The sequence below is a fragment of the Salminus brasiliensis genome, chromosome 7 (assembly GCF_030463535.1).
Source record: "Salminus brasiliensis chromosome 7, fSalBra1.hap2, whole genome shotgun sequence".
Lineage (NCBI taxonomy): Eukaryota > Metazoa > Chordata > Actinopteri > Characiformes > Bryconidae > Salminus > Salminus brasiliensis.
Genome location: NC_132884.1, coordinates 25,625,551 through 25,645,214, shown reverse-complemented (window position 1 = coordinate 25,645,214; position 19,664 = coordinate 25,625,551).

Below are 19,664 nucleotides of genomic sequence, written 5' to 3'. Positions count from 1 at the left end.
GAGGGAGATAGTTTTGACATCTCTGGACCGCGTGGCGTCAACATGGTTGATAGCACCCTGCCCTCTTCTTTGTCTGTCTGTATCTCAGTGCATCTGGGAGCTCAGATAGGGGCTTCACATCTGGAGGCTTGCAGAAGAACTTTAATCGTTCCCACGGGAGAGCAAGGACGAAAATTTTCAGCGTCTCTGAAGCCCTTTCAAAATGAATGTTACACTTGACACCCATGCAGAGCAGAGAAATTCACACACTGCATTTTCCAATGTGCTGTGTATTGACAGACACCCTCCACTGGATGAAACGAGTGATCCTTTAGCTAATTTTAGAATAGATAAACATAGATAAACCTATTTTCTATGTGAAATAAAGGCCTTCACATAATAAATGGATAAACCGAGAAGCATAGTGATTCCTAGGAGAAAAAATGGGAAAAGGGATCAGTTTTTCTTTTTCAGAAAAATTTACATTTATCTTCCTCTTCCTTCCACAATATGGTTGTTCCGCATGATAAAGAGATGCTCTTTAGTTTTTTCAGGATTCTAATCTCTCATAGACTTCCAAAGAACTTCCAAAGTTATGAGGGACAAATAAATCTTAAATATCCCTGCTATGAAAAGACACGCTTCAATTTATTATAGATGTTCTTCTAAAAATTGTGTGGTGGGCTGTACTGAGTCAAAAATAATGTGATGGTCTCTAGCAGGGCAGGCAGAAGGCTTAACCACATTGTTACTTCTATCCCACGTCAACAGATCCCAGCTCCTGTGCCAGTTTTTTTGTGCTAAAGCATCAACTTTAAGACTACTCTTTCCTCCTTATTTCCATTTCAGTCACATTTTTAACAAGACTCACCACATTTGAGACTTTGCTAACCCAACCACCCCTGTGCACCACACAGGGTACGAGAGAGAAAAAGTGTTATTGCAAGGCAGCGCCCCTGAACCCCATCTTCTGTGGATTTATTTTTCCTCTCAATCTGCTCTCATAGCGTGAAGTCACCCCAGCGTGTTTGTGTAATCTAGATATCAGTGTCTGCTCTTTCCTGACAGGATATCAGCAACGTTTGGTATCAGGGCCCACAGGGGCTGCTTTGATCCCCCTGCCAGCTCCCTACTCCAGCAGAATTCGCTGGGTTTGACTCCCTGTGCTTGGCAAGTAGGCTTCCATCCCCCCAAAAGCAGCTCTAAGGTTACACAGTCCCCCATTCCCCAAGCGGGGGTGTCTCTTTCTGTGTGTGTGTGTGGGCTGGCCTTCTGCCCCTCACCTGCTGCACCCAGTAAAAAAAATATGTATGTGTCATTGGCTTAGAATAAATGGATATTAAATATAGGGTAGGGACCTATTATGACTGTGACACACAAAGTGTTATAATCTGAGTTGAGAATGATGTTGGTCAATAGTTGTAGGGATAATGAGCTGGAACTGACCGGTGTGTACCTGGCTGTTAGGAATTAGCTGGTTTGCCATAATATGGCATTATGAAGACCATTATGAGGGTTATTTGTGCTAAACTTGATTATATGCACAAAATTGTGTTCTAGAGAAAATTAAGTTTTAGTGGAGGTTATGTCATTATCAAACCATTAAAATATGAAAATTTATGGTTAAATACACTACACCTTAACACTGTTAAGTGTATTCAATTACACAAGACCAATAAAACGATTTGTTGTCAGAATAATTTATACACAATACGTCCTAATTGCTAGCCATTTGCATTTTGAATTAAAGCATTGAAATAATGAAAACAAATAAAATAATAAAAAGGAGAACATGTTAGTTGTGTTCAGAGTAATTATCAATGAACAGATCTGTGCAAGATTGACATTAAGAATAAGGTCTGGTGTGTTAGATATAATTGTCAGTTCTTATATACTATTCAATAAATATTTACATTTATGGCATGTGGCTGATGCAACTGCTATGAGATTTGCCCAAGGATTCCTATTGGTGTAGTGTGGCGCTTTTCTTGGAAAGGAAATCAAACCATAGTCTGCAACTAGAAAGGCACATGACAAACAGCATTAAAAATAGAAACTATTAAACTACGCCTATAGTGCAACAATGATGAAATAAGATCAAATAAAAGATTGGTATGGCAGCTGAGTATGCATTTTTTATTTTTATTTTATATATATATATATATATATATAAAATATATATATATATAATAAATAGTAAAAATTTACAAAAGTGATTTGAAGTCTAAAAATAAAAATACATACAAGAAGAAGTGCTGTCACAAACAATTTCTCTTCAACACAAATTTAAATGTGTTAATTTTTTAACGCAAATGAATCATTTTACCAAGTTTGGCCCCAATTTCCTTCTGTACGACACTCTTTTTTCAGAGCTAAGTGGCGTATTAGCAGTATTACCACTTCTTTTATTTATGCTGAAATTTGGATTAAATCTCATAACTAACTCTGCTAACATCTCTCTCTCTCTTTCTCTCTCTCTCTATCTCTTTCTCTCTCTCTCCCTCTATCTCTCATTCTCTCTCTTTCTCAAACACACACAGCTTCTCCTCTCCTTGCTTGCTTAATCCATCCATTTATCTCTTAAATAATTGTTAAAGCATTTTCTCAATTAAAGCTTCTGTGTCCAAACATGTTTGATGCTAAAGCTTTACAAAGTATTTATAAAATGTATTTATTAATTTCATTTATTCGATCTCCCACCCAAACATTCAAGCATATGCTAGCTAGCCTTTTAAACTGTAATTATTAATGATAAATCACAGATTATTGTTGTGATTAATGTGATTAAACTGTTTAACAGATTGACACCACTAACAGGAATATATACAAACTAAGATGATATGAAACTTAAACACATTTATTTGCACATATGAACTACATGCAAAATATGGCTGCAATTACCAACAGTCTTTGTGGAAGGCCTTTATAAACCATTAATGTTATATCTCCCCATCAGAAGTCTGTATTGAGGAGTTAAGCCAACTTTGTCTATTTCATGAACAGAAAAGATCTGTTGTTAAGTGTGATCGTGTTTCAACCCACAGTCAAAACAAAAGTTCCAATAAACTTCAGAACCAATCTCTCAGCACATCTACACATTCATATGTGCTCGGGCTTTTTTAGTATTTCTGAGTTGAAATTTCATAAACATTGTTGAAACAGGATGGATCAAGTTCCTTCTGTACCTCTTTCTGAGTTTTCCTACTGTAGAATGCTGGAGCTCCCTCTCTCCCCCTCCGCTCCCACCTATGCCCACTGCCGCAGCTGTGTGACTATACTGTTACCACCCAGCTCCCAGAATCCACCTTTACCCGTCCAAAAGCATAAACCACTGTGTTTCCTGACTCTAACCGCAGTGTCTGCCAGCACACAGCCTGTTCCTCAGGTGTTACATTTGAACGACATGTGAGCATGCCTTGCTTTACATTTACTGCATTTGGCTGAGCCTCTTATCCAGAGCGACTTACTTTTGAATCACGTTACACAGGTAGGTGAATGTAGTGTTAGAAATCTTGCCCAATAGCTCTTATTGGTGTAGTGTGATGTGTTAGTCCGGCAATCAAAACCCTATAGTCTAGTGTTGTTAGGCTATATTGTTACCCACTGCTCTTTACTAACCACCACTCGCCTATAATGTCACAGTCCTGTACATAAAAGGAAGTGATGATGAATTGCCTTTCACAGCAGAACCATTTACAATTATACAAACACTGCTAAATAACCCCAGTAACCCTCACCCATCTCCAATGCCCCTGGGTGAAGGCCAGGATTTTAGATGCCTGTGGAGTTTAATAGGGTGGGCAGTGATATACAGATGAAAATAGCCGTGTTCCCCACCCTGTGAAACCATTAGTGAGGTATTTAGCCTGCCTGGGTTTGAATCTCCTCTATGGGTAACCTTAACCTCCGGACAGCCATAAAAGCCCACAGTCCTGGAAAGCCGATCCCCTCCACTGCGTGTTATGTGGTTGCTGCTCCGTAAAAGTGGCATACAAATGTATTGGCACCTTCTTATGAGTGATTAATTGCAGTAGTGCAAGGCTGCGGAAGAGGAAAAGAGGGGTTATTGATGCATAAACCTCCATTGATGATGTTGAGTTAAAGCTCAAGAAGAAAAAGGATGTGGCTATTGGTGCAACTGCTTGGCCAAAAGCAATGTGTGTGGGGAAAGCAAGGAGAGGAGGAGAGCAAGAAAGAGAGAGAGAGAGAGAGAGAGAGAGAGAAAGTTGAGTTGGCAGAATGTAAGAGAAGTGAGATGGCGTGATATAGCAGAGAAACCTGGTATTCAGCCCAGCTGTGCAGCCTGCAACCCGGCCAAGAACAACACCATGTTTAAGGGCTATTTATTCTAACTGGATTACCATTACAGACATGACAATCCATGCTGTGAATTCTGAGTGAAAGCAAGACCAGAGGGGTGGATTAAGAACTGCAGCTCATTCAAATATCTGTGACAATATATAGCATCAATAAAAACAGGAATCAACCGTTTGGTTCATGATGAAATGGTGATGAAATCAACCAAACAGAGTCCAGTCCAGAACATTTGTTTTGGGGGCTCAACAGTGAGTTTCCTGTATGAAATGCAACACTAACTGAGCAGATGGCAGAGAGAGTGTTCTTTGTAATTCCTACTTGACCATTTAATCACCTTTGTACTAACATGCTTTCTGGAAAACACTGTCCAGAAATATGTTGTAGTTTATTTAAACTATGAAACAATGACAGAAGCTATTGGTCACATGTCATCAAGAAAAAAAACTTTTAAAAATACTATTCTTTTGCTTCATTTGCATACAGAAACGCACAGCGAAATGCGTTAAAAACAAGTGCAAGTAGACACTTGCTGTAACAGTGTGATCTTTCACACACATGCAAAGCAAATATCATGTGGTTTGAATAATGTCCTATAAATGTATTTAAGAATTTTGACAAAACCTTTATTGTAAACTACAATTTCCCATTAGATCTAATGGTTTTCTTTTTGACAACATTCTTTGACGCCCCACTTTGCAACAGTTGGTATGAATTGACACATTTGTGGGTGGAGCCTGGACAGGCCACAAAAAGATTGGTGTTGACTCAAAACTCCAGTAATATGGTGTGCATTCTCTTATGGTTAAGATGGTGGGTTAAGTCTAATTGTTAGGAAACAGCCACTAATCATTCGATTTAAGTAGTATGAGAAAAGCGTTCACTCTTTCTCCCATTCTATCTCTCCTTTTCACACATCTGCAATCATACTTTGACACTTACAGCATGTCTGTAAAACAATAATCAAGTTGAGTATTAACAGTGGCTCTTTATATGAAGCCTCAAGTCAATATTGCCCTTTCCGCTGCCACTCCCACACTTGCTTCCATTACCAGTGAGTATTAGGCCAGGGGCTTTTCACCTATACCCAATGGCCCTCAGGCTATTTGCACCTTCCTCACTGTGGCCATTCTCTGCCTTGGAGGCCCTTCACCTTCTCTGCTCTCCCCCAAGCTCCTGATGGCCTGTCCCCTTCTGGAACATTTGGTCTCTAACACCAACCTTTCTGTCTTGTGTTTTTACTTCAAACAAAGCTATTAATCACCTTAATCGCCCTCAATTAACCTGCTCCACCAGATGCTCTGCACACGTCAAACTCTGAACTGCTCCAGACAGCCAAACAGGACATAAATCAACGCATGGAGCAATTTGTCAAGGCAATTCCGACTAATATTTGTGGAAGCCGGATAACAAAACACTCAACGACATGGAAACAGGCATCTCAGGCTTGGACAGGTCCATGAGCCGAAAGCATTGATGGTAGAGTTGCTATGGAAGGTCCGTGTGCTAAACTGGGCTAGGAAAGATTTGACTCTCGCCCTCCCTGTACGAGAGGCGTAGAGACGTTTACTGCACTCAGCTCTGACCAGTGCAACTTTACCGGGGGTTTCACTCCCTGGGCTGTTGCCAAATGTTTGATATTTTAGACTAAAGTACTTGCTTTGAACGTACACTTGGGTCTATCTTGTTACACTGGTACGAAGACGAAATAAATCGGTACGTGGTCATGTTGTTGACAGGTGCAACGCAGAAGCCTGGATCTATCAGTGAAGATAGACTTGATGCCATTGTGACATTTATGACACTGTGTCAGATTTCGACAGAGGAATAAAAAAGGAGCTGTCAGTGCAGTATTAGATTAGAGTCTTATGGTAATCTAGCAAACAACACATGACAGCCACATCATTACAGACATAACAAATACTGCATCATAATACGTTTGCCAGCATTTGAAACACTGAGCTGTTACATATTTACAGAGGGAAGAAAACCTCTATCATTCATGTCAGCTTGAGCTGTAAAAAAAAGCAATGAACCCGATTTACTCTACACATTATTTAATTACAATTAAATGAATATTTATCCATCCATCCATCTTCTCATCCACTTCTATCTGGTTAGGGTTACGGTGGGTCCGGGGCCTACCCTTAATCATTGGTCACAGTAACACCCCATGGACAGCCAAGAATATTCCCTGGGAGCCAGTCCATCGCAGGGTTTAAATGGATTTGATATTTTTAAATAAATAATAATAAATCCATTTAAAACATTTTTCGAGTTGTCTTTGATGTAATCAATGTGAATTTAAAGCATTCAGTACATTGACCTGGACTTGCTTTTAAAAGCATGTGTTGTGGAGTAGGAGAATAATGAAAATATTGCATTGATTGGTAGCATATACAGCCTGTTTCCCTTCAAACGAATAAACATGGGAACGGTAAAGACATGTGACAGCAAGAAGCATGTCATTCCCTGTGGTTTTATGATATCAGAATGTATTTTGGACATTTGCTGGATAAAAAGGCTGGAACCGTTTGATTTAAAAGAATTTATATTGGGAAGAGCAGTTTGGGACAGAAGCAGTGGCAGAGCGAGTGAGAGAGAGCGAGAGAGAGAGTGTGTATGTGTTTGTGCAAGAGGGAAAGATTAAAATCAAAAAAGGAGAGCATGCTAGAATGCGAGAGTTGTTTGGTGGCTGGAGCCCAAGTGGGATTGTAAATGTCTGGCAGTGTGCCAGGGGCTGAATTTGGGATTCCTGCTGGAGTGTCATGGGCCCTGATATGAACATGTAGTGAGGGCTTAGCTGGCAAAAATGAAAGCAAGGCCCACCTGATCTGTGGCTGGGGCACTTTGAGCAGGGATCAAGGTCTCGTTACAAGGCTTTCGAATATAGCAAGCCCCTCTAACCAAGCAGTGGAGCAACACGGCTCAGCTGCATATATCAGTGGGATTATCGGACAGTGCCTGATACATATGGTATTAGGTGATCTAGATGGATTGGGCGCATTCTCACTCTAAAATAGTCAACCAGTATCAGTGGCCATTGTTAGGCCCACAGTTTCAATCCTCTCACTTTTAGGTACAACCACAGTAGTATCACATGTGCAAATATGAAGGTGTTACAAAAAGTTGGAATATATTCATTAATAAAATAAATATGTTTGTAAAAAAGATGTGTACGTGTGAAGAACCTTGTAAAGATTTAAAGAATTTAAAGAAGTATGTAAAAAGTTATTTACCAGTGTACATGTAAAAAGCATGTTTATTTACACTCATACATCTCTTTTAAAGGATATGTTTCTTTATGGAACTAAAGCTGCTCTTCTATGTCATCACTCAAGGAACTCTACACCTTTATCTTTAAGAGTGAATGACAGCCTTCGAAAAAAGCTAATGTACAAAACTACACACAGAAACACATATGTTGAATGTAAACAAAAGCACCTGTTAACAGGCTCTCTTTATCTGGTCTGTATTTTACAGTCTCTGTGCCCTAAGTGCCCTTATTAGAATACGCTGACCAGGTCAGCAAATACACACTAAATGACTCAATAATATGAAGAGACATAATTTATGATCACATATTTAATTTAGGACTCATTGTAAAACTCCCATGTGCAAAGTTAACAATTTATAAATAACATATATTTATTTTAGTCTGATTAAAAATGCTAGTGCTAATGTGTTAGTTTGGCTGTAACTTAACAAACAACTATATGAACAAAGTTAATTAAAAGGGCTAGAATATCATGTACTTAATATTTTGTTTGCCTTTATGAGGTTACAGTGTATAGTAAACATGGTAGAAACAGATTAATGAGTAATGCTGTGCCCAACATGTTTGAGAATTGCTAACTTTTAGGATGGCTATATAGACTCATTGGTCAACTCGTTGACTTGTTTCTGATTATTTTGGTTCAGTGATTCAAGAGTTAGCAGTTACCAGAAAACTACAGTAATTCCATGCAGAGAGAACATTAAAAGAGCTAATTCCCAATATGTCATCTGTCAATCTGTGATTACATGAGGTTATATTATAAAAAATAATTATTAGCATAATAATTACTATTATTATTTACTATTAAATCAGTTTAATTGATTTATTGAAAAGAGCCACTTCACAAGACAATTTGTTCAGACATCACTATAGTAAACACTATCAGCCAGCTCATTTGCTTGCTTTTAAAACTTTTTTTTTCTTGAAATCCACACTTTGACAGGGTAGGGAACTCCGGTCCTGGAGCGATGAATTCCTGCAGTTTTGTGCGTTTCCTGTTAAAGCACACCTGATTCAACTTAATTGCCATGTTTAGAAGGTGTGTTAGAGCAGGGAAATCAGCCATCAGTTCCCCACCCCTGTACTACATCTTGCTCTGAAAGGCTTATTGTTGACGCAATGTGCAGAGCCAGCAACTGCTTGCTATGGGTGCATTTAGCTTCATGCTATCTCTAAATTTTGCGATGGTTCATAGACACACAGAGAAAGAGTCTGCATGTGCGTGTTTGTGTGTTTGTGTGTGTGAAAGTGAAATCAAAATATCCATCAGGGCACAGACAAGTGTCTATGAGCTGACTTGACAAAACTATGTGGAGCAAATGCACAATACACAGCAAACACAGTGTTGCTTTAAGTGGACGTTGTACAGAAAAGCTCAGGATTTCATCAGATGTTGTTCACACTACTGAGTTTCAGCTTCAAAATCATGTTGATGCTCCACTGACCTCGGCACGCTATGAACTGCACAATGTAACTATGCATTATGAGTCATATTTGTGTCAAATCCTGTAATATTACTCTACTGTGTCTATCCAAACGCTTCCCTCACTCTCGCCACCTCTGTACTACAGCTTGCTCTGAAAGGCTTGTTGTTGATGCCCTGCGCAGAGCCAGCAACTGCTTGCTTCTAATGTATTTAGCTTTATGCTAGTTTGTTGTCTGCTAAACTGATTAAAAAAACATGTATACACGGCACAACAGTGGCCTTCTTAGTGTACATTAAATAGTAGACGTGTCAGGCCTAAGACTGTGGGTCTAGGGGAAAATATGAATCAAAAAGTCATGAGTCTTTTTTAGGAAAGTACCTACAAGAAGCTTGGCTGATGCTTGTAAGGGTGTTCCTAGAACGGATGAAATGAAAAATCCTGGCTATCAAAACCTAGACAGCCCAAGCTGCAATCCACAGGGGAGTTTTATAGTAGGTGGTTTTCAAAGGCTTCACACACCAGCGTTCTGCCTTCAGTGGTCAGAGCACCAGTGCAGTGCAACCCAACCTTGCGGTGACTGGACCAAGCTATCGTTTTTATCCGAATAATTATTTTGATTTCCTGAGGCGTCTCGTTTTGCATGTCTCCACACACAACCTTCCTGTTTGCTTTGGGCTTTGCGCTGAGCTGGGAGAGCAGGCCTGGCGTTTATTTTTAGTTTCCTTTTACGATGAATTGGACAGTTGTGGCCCCGGGAGTTCCATTATGCCATCAGGTGTACAGCACAATTTTGACACAGCTCATTTTGAGAGCCCACCGTGAGGACGGAGAACATTAGCACCTGGAGCGATGGTATTCTGCCCAGAACTGCTCTGTGGAAATACTTCTAACTCTGCATTTAACAACAGCAATGTAAGCGGAACACCATTAAGCCAGAAAGTAGCAATGCTGGAAATTGATTCTCAGTTCTGGCTGCTTCCTTTGTGGAAAAAAACGGATATTGTTGGCACTTATGCTTAATGGAAGTGTGTGAATGTCCCGCAAAGATAGAAACGACACTTTACTAGTCCAGACTGGGCCATCTGCTTCCAGAAGAAGTTTTTGTTGGTAGCTTCATGACTTCTTTGGCATAATTGATGAGGTTTATTTTAAGGTCTACGATGTGGCATCAGTTTTCAGCACATTCAAAGGCTGTGGTGTGTGCAGGGGAGTATATTTTTCTAATGGTTGGCACCATTTTGCCCTGTATTATGGGGTAATTTGTCAATTTGTCAGACTGACAAATATAGCTCTACTCACATTAACTAATAGAGCATGTATAGTCATGCACATGTGTAGACAGAGAGAGAAATGTAATGTGATGGTTCTTCCACAACAGCCTAATTAGGCACGGGATCTCATCAAAGAAAGAAAATACAGAGATATACACTCAGCGAAAATGACTTTAAATGACTTCAAATAAGAACCATCTGTTAATGTAATTTATAAGTCTGCGGGCTGCGCTGATTTAGACTAAAATGAATGTGGTCACATGAAGGACTTTGAGTTGGGAATAATAATGGCATAATAGTTCAGTTGTTTTCTGCTTCAGATCTGGCTTCACTTTGCTGAAGGAGCCACTGAGAGCTGATGAGACTGATTATCAGTGTGCATGTCTGACATCTACACACACACCTACGCAAGAATCTCTTTTCCATCACTACTTTGGTGCTCCTTTTGTTTGGATTTCTGCATCTTTCCACTCAGTGGTGTGTGCTGACGCTATCAGAGAATATCTGTGAGCAAAAAGAAAACCTTATGTCTCCAGAGAGCGAAAAGATGCATGACAATACCATCTCTAAATTGTGTGATGGTTCATAGACACACGGAGAAAGAGTGTGTGTGTGTGTATGTGTGTGTGTGTGTTTGTGTGTGTGTGTGTGTGTGTGTGTGTGAAATTGAAATCAAAATATCCGTCAGGGCACAGACAAGTGTCTATGAGCTGACTTGACAAAACTATGTGGAGCAAATGCACAATACACAGCAAACACAGTGTTGCTTTAAGTGGACGTTGTACAGAAAAGCTCAGGACTTCATCAGATGTTGTTCACACTACTGTGTTTCAGCTTCAAATTCATGTTGATGCTCCACTGACCTCGGCACGCTGCGAACTGCACACTGTAACTATGCATTATGAGTCATATTTGTGTCAAATCCTGTAATATTACTAATATTACTATGTCTATCCAAACGCTTCCCTCACTTTAAGTGACGGTTTTGTATCTCTTGGCTCAAATCACGAATTACACTTTCCTGACTGTGGTGGTGGTGGTGGTGGTGGTGGGGGGGGGGGGGGGGGGGGGGCAATTCTCGCATAATGCTGCTTTAAAGTGTGAACAAAGCTGCTGTAATGGCTAGCAGTGATTGATGCTTGAAACTGCATCTAGGCATATACATGTGACTTTCTGATATTACAGCACAGGCCTGCAGAGGTAAATAGAGCAACTTAAACTTATACTTATGTACTTACAAAAGTATTGTGACCATTGTCAAATAACTTAATAGCTTAAGTGAGAAAAGGTCCCAGAGAGCACAGTGTAAAAAATATATGTTTGTATCATACTAAAATGTGTGATTCAAATAATGTATATTCAAAATTCATATTTTACAGCATCTTTGCTATGTTCACATCTGTTATGGGTTAAATAGTTATAGTAAAAATGGACTAATATTTTTTCAGTGAGTTAATTTAGGGCATATGCAATGTGAAAAGAGACGATCACAAAAAGCATTATGAATGAGAATTAATATGATTATGATTTCATTTTTCTGTTGAAATCTAGAACCAAAAACAGGGATAAAAGGATTCATTTTAACATAGCAATGTTACACACACACACACACACACACATATATATATACACACTTCACAGTAAGGTCAGAAGGAGAACTGTAAAGAAGTACAGGACTCCAGGGAAGGCACAGAAGGCAGCCCTGTGCTTAACTGTCTTTCTACACTGTTCAGAAAAAAAGGCTTTGGCTCTGTGAAGAACCACATAGAAATGAATAATTAATACTTTCTCTTTGGTGCTTTTGGGCTTCTTTTCTTCCTTGTCCTCTCATTCTTTCTTCAGTACCATGAGCATGTCTTATTCAAGAGATTCAATCTGGACCCTACAAACATCATGGCATAGCATGGTTTGAGGCTACACCTTTTCCACTATGGACATGAGGCACTGTGCTACAACTCAAACTTTAGTGGATGTTTATATCATTACTGTGTTGACATGATACTTCAGATAGCACGGAACTACTTCCATCCAAAATGAAGTGAGGGGTTTAATTATGTTTTATTGTGCACCTATTTAAAGACTCTTATTTGTAGCATAGTAAAATCAAAGTAGCTTGTGTTTGGCTTTCTCCTGGATCTACAGCTGGTGTGGAGAAATTGCATGCATTTATTCTTTTCTTAAAGATGAGCAGAAGTTCTCTAGAAGTATCTCTGGAGTTAAAACCAGTTGCCGACCACCTCAGTCGTTATAGTGAGGTATCCAAATCATGGAAAACCAAATAGCTATCAGTTTTTAAAGCAGCATCATGCAAGAATTGCATTTCTTTCTCCTGGGCTCCCCCTACAGCCAGGAAGTGTAATTTGTGCATTAAGCTGCCGCTTTACACGTGCATTTGGAGTAATGTTATTAATGACAACATCATGTAATTCTTGCAAGCGTTCTACCCCCTGTCCCCTACAGAGGCGCTACTCACACTTTTTCAAGTCAGAGGAGCACCAACATGATTGAAGCTGTTATTTTAAGTTACATAAGGTTGTAAAGGAGTTAAAGGATAGAATTGTTAAATAATTGCTACAGTTTCAAAACACACACTGTACCCCCTGCTGTATGCATCACAGGGTGCTTTGAGGTACTAGAATCTTATATATGCAAAATTACACCTAATATAATAATAATAATAATAATAATAATATAAACATTTGAGTAAATCTTTAAAACCTAAGTTTCAGAATTTCTTAGTATTTGTGATGAGTTTTGTGATGACAGCGTGCACTCAAGCTGACATGTACTCCACTGGTTTGTGCAAAAGTCTATGATGAGTAGATCAAACCCACCTGAGATTTGTACACAGGTAGGGATATGATCAGTGCCTTAAATTTGCTTAAATTCAGTCTAGTATAATAGGATGAAATAAACAGCATAGTCTACATGTTTTCATTTTCTCATGTCATTTGTCACATGTCCTTACCCTTGAAACCTGTAGTGCCATGACGAATTTAGACACACATAGATTCCCAACTTCAGGTTGTTAAAAGGTGTAGGTGGGGATGCAGCATGTCCGAACAAAGGAGAGACTCTTGAGCTAAGTGTTTCAGTAAGAGGGGCCCCCCAGTCAGCGTAACCTGATCATCGTTTGAGCTCTACCTGAGTGACAAACCAGTGATTGGCATCATCCCCCCGACACAGACACTGCTGCTGCAGTGCTGGATAAGGAAGAGGAGAGGAGCCTTTGTGTTCTTATCTGGATGGACGTGGAGTCGCCAGCTCTGTTTAGGATCTGTCTTGCTGTCTCTCTTTCACCTCCCTCTGTGCACTATAACAATAACAGTGAACACCACCCAAATCCTAGCTAACATCTCCCTCATGCTTGGACACGTACAGTAGGAGTGTACTAGTTTGGGAACAGGGATTGTGCTATAAATTATCATATCTTATGCTTTTTAACATAGAAATGCTGGCCTGTATTACTATAGACCTGCAGACCTATTCCTATCTTTTTTGTAATGCACTTAAATGTATCCTTTGCCCTTCATACAAACTACAGAAAAACATAATCCAGTACTCCATTTATAGCTAAAGTACATGATTTCACATCCGTCACAGTTATCATCCGCAAAACAAAAGCATGATGTAATTTAGTTTGAATGTTTTGTTACTCATGGCGCATTAAAATAAGCAGAGAATCTCTCAGAAGTGTAGACCATAAATCAATTTATACCCCATGTGTGTTAGCCAGGGTTGGATAAAGAATGAAATTCTTGTATTTGAGTAAAAGTAGGGATATGTTTGGTAAAATGTTACTCTGATAAAAGCAAATACCCAACATTTATCTGTCTAATAATTCATGGGAATAAAAAAACAAATAAAAAATAAATCAGTTAATTTTATTAAAAAGAATCATGTCTGTATTTAAGCTCATCAGTAAAGTAATAGTCTCATTCCACAATTCAATTCTGGTTGGATTAAAAAGAGTTAAATTATTGAAATGCCAAACAGAAAATTGTCTAGTCGTAATTTAAATTAGATTAGATTTGATACAGCTAAACAAGCTCTCCCATTGTTTTGGTAGGAATGGTAGAATGTCACTGTAGGCATTGTGGAAGTCCTAGATAAGTCACTGACTGATTGTGAATACGAGTAGGTAGTGTGGTAGTGTAACCAGGATTAAGTCAGTTTTTTAGAAAGCAGTGTTAGTGTATGTTACAGTGTATGTTACACTACTGCATACATGATAAGACAATATATGTTCATGTCCCACTGCTGAGTAACGTAAGTAAGTAAGTGAGTAAGTGGTGAAAAGTAAGATATTTCACTTTGAGGTGTAAAATATGAGAGCACTGAAACAAACTGCTTAAGTGCACTAATAAAGTTTGTGTATTTTGCTACTGATCACTATTTTTGTAATAGTAGAGGGAATCTTTCACTGTTTTTGCATTGTATGAGATCAAAATAGAGAGACAATAGAGACGAAAATAGAAGCTGCTGACATAAATCTGTGAATATACTGGCTGTAATTTCAATGTAAGTGCAATTCATGATATTACAAATAATGTAATTATAATTACATTATGTGGCATTTTTACATAACTGAATTTTGGGAAAAGGACCACACCCCAAACTTCTCCTCTGGCCCTCAAGTCCCTTATATACCCCTGCTTCTTAGTTGTACTCCATGTCGAACAAACATCGCCCCACCCTTCACCCTAACTCCCTTCTTTCTTCCATCATTAACTACACCAACGGGGGGTTTGGCTTGACGCACAGACCACTCGTTCCATCTCAGAGTGTGGTCCGCACTAGCAGAATTACAGTTGCATTTCAACATTATAGCAAAATAACAATAATGTCTACTTCTAGGGGTTGAGTGAATATTAATTCAAATGGCCTGCTTTCTTTATCATTAAAAGGTTCAGAATTTTGGAGGATGGATCATAGCACATCGTACAGCACTGAGCACAAGTACCTAATTTGCTCCACATCAACAGATTCGCAGCAGGATCTGAGGGGACAATACACCATGGGTATCATTGCCAGGTGTGTGATGATACGATGCTGGCATAGACGCTTACACTGGCTGACGATCAGGGCAATGTGTAGACATGCTCTCAGGGCATGTGACTGAGCTTTCGGTGGTGGCCCGCTAGAGACTGTTTGTTTGTCAGTGATTGCTTGTTGCTTGAACAGGACGGGTTGTATGGCAGTATCCCCGTCACTTTGAGTTCCAGCTTCACAGATGAGCTATACATTATTCAACCACTTTGTTTCCGACATCAACAAAATTACCCCGGAGAGATCCCCTCTAGAAGGTTTGATTTAGCTTGGGTAGAGAAGAAGTGTGTTTGTCAGCGCTCAGTGGCTTTGACATCACAAGCCACACTAAAAAGTAAGTACAAAGCTTTGTGCCATCATGGGACTTGCCTGTAAGACTCAGAGGGCCAGATGGAACTGACAGCAAAGGGTGGATGGAACGACCTAGTTTTCAGCTTTCAAATTGGACGTCAGTCCCGTCCGTCAAATGGTCTTCACTCTGAAAGGTGACTGATCGACTACGTTAAACAAACTGAAATGCATGACAAGCAGAGAGCAAGTTCCTCTCCGTTTGGAACAGAGCCCGTGATAAAGAGAAAAGGGGCAAATGATTTATTTAAAGAGGTTTGATAGACAGGCCGTGGTTAGCTGCGCCACATTTGGCCTATGAGGTGAAGAGCTCATAGTAAAGGTTTAATGGGCCATCTTCGAGTCTCTTTGAACTTAATGGGCCCATCAGTCTCAATCTGATGATCCCATGGCAGCAATTTCACTACAACTGTGCTGGCTCTGCTCCCCGTATGCTATTAGCCTTTTCACTTGTGGTAAATAATGACAGTCAGATGATGCCAGGTTTACAGGGACTTGGTGCACAATGTATATAGGAACGCAACCAATTACAAAGCTGGAAAGATCACAAAAGTAGGAACATTTAAATAATTCATTGATGTCTGATTTTTGAGTAAGACTAGTGGATGGAATCCTTGTCTTTAGTAACAAAAGCAACAAAGAAAGGGCTGAGCACAAACTAATGCAGAATAAAATGTAATAGATGATTTATGTAGTTAAACAACAAGTAGATTTAAGAATGATGATTTCTGGCCTTATTCCCATAGCAACAGAATCTCAACATTTGTTTTTATATTTGGACAGATCCACTCAGATGTGTTTGTACCCTAAAAGTATTGACTTTAATATTTAATCTTCAGGCTGTAATATGGCATCATTTTAAATTATGTAAACAAACCACAGTAAGAGTTAGCCAGACTAAAATACAGCCTCCACACTGCAGAGATAGTTGTAAGCCCTCCAAGAGAGACAAAGGGATCATATACATTCATAAAAGTTCAGAAAATGTAACTGTTTTTATCAACAGATTTTTCAAAAACATATTATAGATATAATGTAAATACAATCAATTTCATATGATTTCATATGATTTTTTGTGACTCATATTGCATTAAAATAAGCTGAGAAATCCTCTCAGAAGTGTAGACCGTAGAACAATTTATACCCCAAGGACAATTGGTTGGATTAAAAAGAGTTACATTTTAGAAATGCTAAACAGAAAATTGTCTAGTCAAAATTGACATTCTCAGTAATATCAAGGTAGATACAGCTACACAAGCTTTCCCATTGTTTCGGTAGAAATGGTGGCACCGAAGGGATTAGACACGTCACTGACTGACTGAATATGAATGATAGTTTAATGAAGATTCAGTCACTTTTAGATCATGTAAAAAAAACTATTTCAGTTTTTCAGTTCTGAAATTAGCTGCATAACATTTGTATTAAAGTAAGTTGGAAAACTTATTCAGCTCAAACAATATAAAATTGTATTTAATCCATTGTGTTTGTATCATTGACATTTTCTAAGCAATTGTTAAAACATATTTTAACCTCACTTTTGGGGTAAGTTGTCACGTTACTGCTGATTTAACAGATGGTACTTTTATTTAGCAAAAACCTAAAGGCAATCTGGCCTTCTATCCCCTACAAACTAAACTGATGGTTACCTTGTGCTTGTCTCTTTTTTTGAATGAATTTTTGGCTGGGGGAGATTTTTAAGTCTTGTGAGATCAGGTCCTCTTCTTCGTTTTCCATCATGCCCTTAACACACCCAAACACAGCTCCCTCCCAGCCTTGCTCCTGGAACAAGGCCCAAGCAGGCCCAAGTCCCAAACGATACTCTGCAAACATTGCTGGTCTTCTCTGAGGAAACTCAATCCCTCTTTTGTCGCTGAGCATAAGTGGTAGTTGAGGACAGATGTGACATTTAGCTGGCTCATCAACTTGTGAGGGAGAGGTGGGCTGCTCTGTTTTCATCCACATTCTGAAAGAAATGAGGCTGTTTACCTAATATGGCCAACTTTTAATCACAGGGGAAAGAGCTTTTAAAAGATTAAAATTCACGGCTGTCTCAGTCCGAATGTTGTCAGAAATGCCAAATGGCTGTGTTTTTATCTCACTTATGCATGAAGAGTCCTGTGTGTGTGTGTGCCTTAGTGATTCATTAATATTTCATAAGAATAACTAATATCTCATACATCTCATTCATGCCAGAACATTTTTAAGTGATTTTGTTAGATCAAATCATTCATACACAGCACTTTAAGGTACAATAGCAAAGGTGCAAATGAATGCACAGATAAGGCTGGCATATCTGCTAGCTCAAAAGACCTGATCAGGGTAGTAGAGAACCACTGTGTTAGGCACGCCACTTTATTGTGTCCATTGACATTTACCACTATATAAAAAGCTCAGTAAGGCAGAGCTATCTGATAAGCAGTCTTAATGAATGAACTCTGGAAAAGTCTGCCATGCAGAAGACAGGGCAGAGGGTGTATGGGGAGCATGCTAGCAGATTAAGTGGCCTTTTCACTTTCAGTGACGCTCATCCTCATATCTTTTCTCACCTGTCAAAGACGCATTTCACACACACTGCATTCTAGTGGTAGATTCTTTCTCCAAACAACAGCCACTTTACAAAGGAATGTGACACAAGCAATGAACCCATTCTCTCCCATTACAGACTCCACTTCACCTGGCAGGCCAGCAACAATTACTATAGTGACACTTGTTCAGTTCTGGGCCAAATTGAAAAAGCAAAATGATTTATAAGCTTCCACCTCTTCTACTGCGGTTCTTAAAGTTGTATGAAACCTCTGTGAGTATTTCCATGTTTAGAGGACAGAGTTAGACATTTGAAGTTTGTAATGCTGAGATGGGTTTGAAGCCAATCAGATAAACATCCTTCCATAAGGAACAATGTCAAAGTAAGGCAACTCAAGGATGTAAACATACTTTTATGAATATCAGACTAACAATAAAAAGAGATTCATTTTAGTGTATTAATGATATCATACGAGTGGGTGATTATATATTTCATCCACTTTAGATGTGATGTTGGTAGTTCCATATGAAGACCTCCTGCATCCTCCATTTAGCACTACTCCTGCACTCAAGCAAGCTATTACTTCTTCTGTATAATATTTTAGTAAAGGATAAATGTCCACTCTTCATTGTTTTATTCAAGCTTATCTCCCAGTAACAGGGAGTACTTCACATTTCATACAAGCATAAGGAAATGAAAGAGAATACCAAAAAGCCTTTGACATCATCACAAAGCTCTTTTTCTTAGGAGCTCAGAGTGATAACAGCCTGATGGAAATCTACACATAAAAAATGATGCGAAACGGTTAAAACTAGATTGCCTCATGTTGCATCAATCCCATATTGTATAGTTTTCAGGTTAAAAGCGCAGTTGGTGGAGTGCATGAAATGAGAATCACCTCTTTTTTGCCTGAGGCACTCTGCTTTGAATGCCAATTCATTTGGCTAATACTGCTCTAAACAAATTAAGGGGTCGACATGCCTCAAAACCCACCATTATTGAAAATGACACCTTTTATAGGACAATAGCCACACTCCCAATGACCCTATTTTTCGCCTTGTAATGTATAGCTTCAAGGCCCTAATGAACACAATTAACAGTATTTGTTTAACCTAAGGGTGAGGAACAGTGCCATAAATTTAATGAAGAATGGATGGCAGTATGTGTGTGTGTGTGTGTGTTGGGGGGGGGGGGGGGTGAGTGAAATAACATTGCTTCAGTCTACCAATCCACACACATTGCAGTTAAGAAGTCACATCATATCCACAGAACAACAAGCAAGATGTTGAATGTGGGGAAAAGAGGGGACTACAAGTTTTCTCGCTGTCAGAGAGAATGATGATTGATTTAGAGAGAAGTGAACACAGTTGACTAACTTTCAGTCTCACCACTGCACTAATGGAAGGGGCGTTTGAAGACACAGGTGGATCACTCGGGCCAAAAGGGCATCTCGTTTCATTGCCCACACAGACATT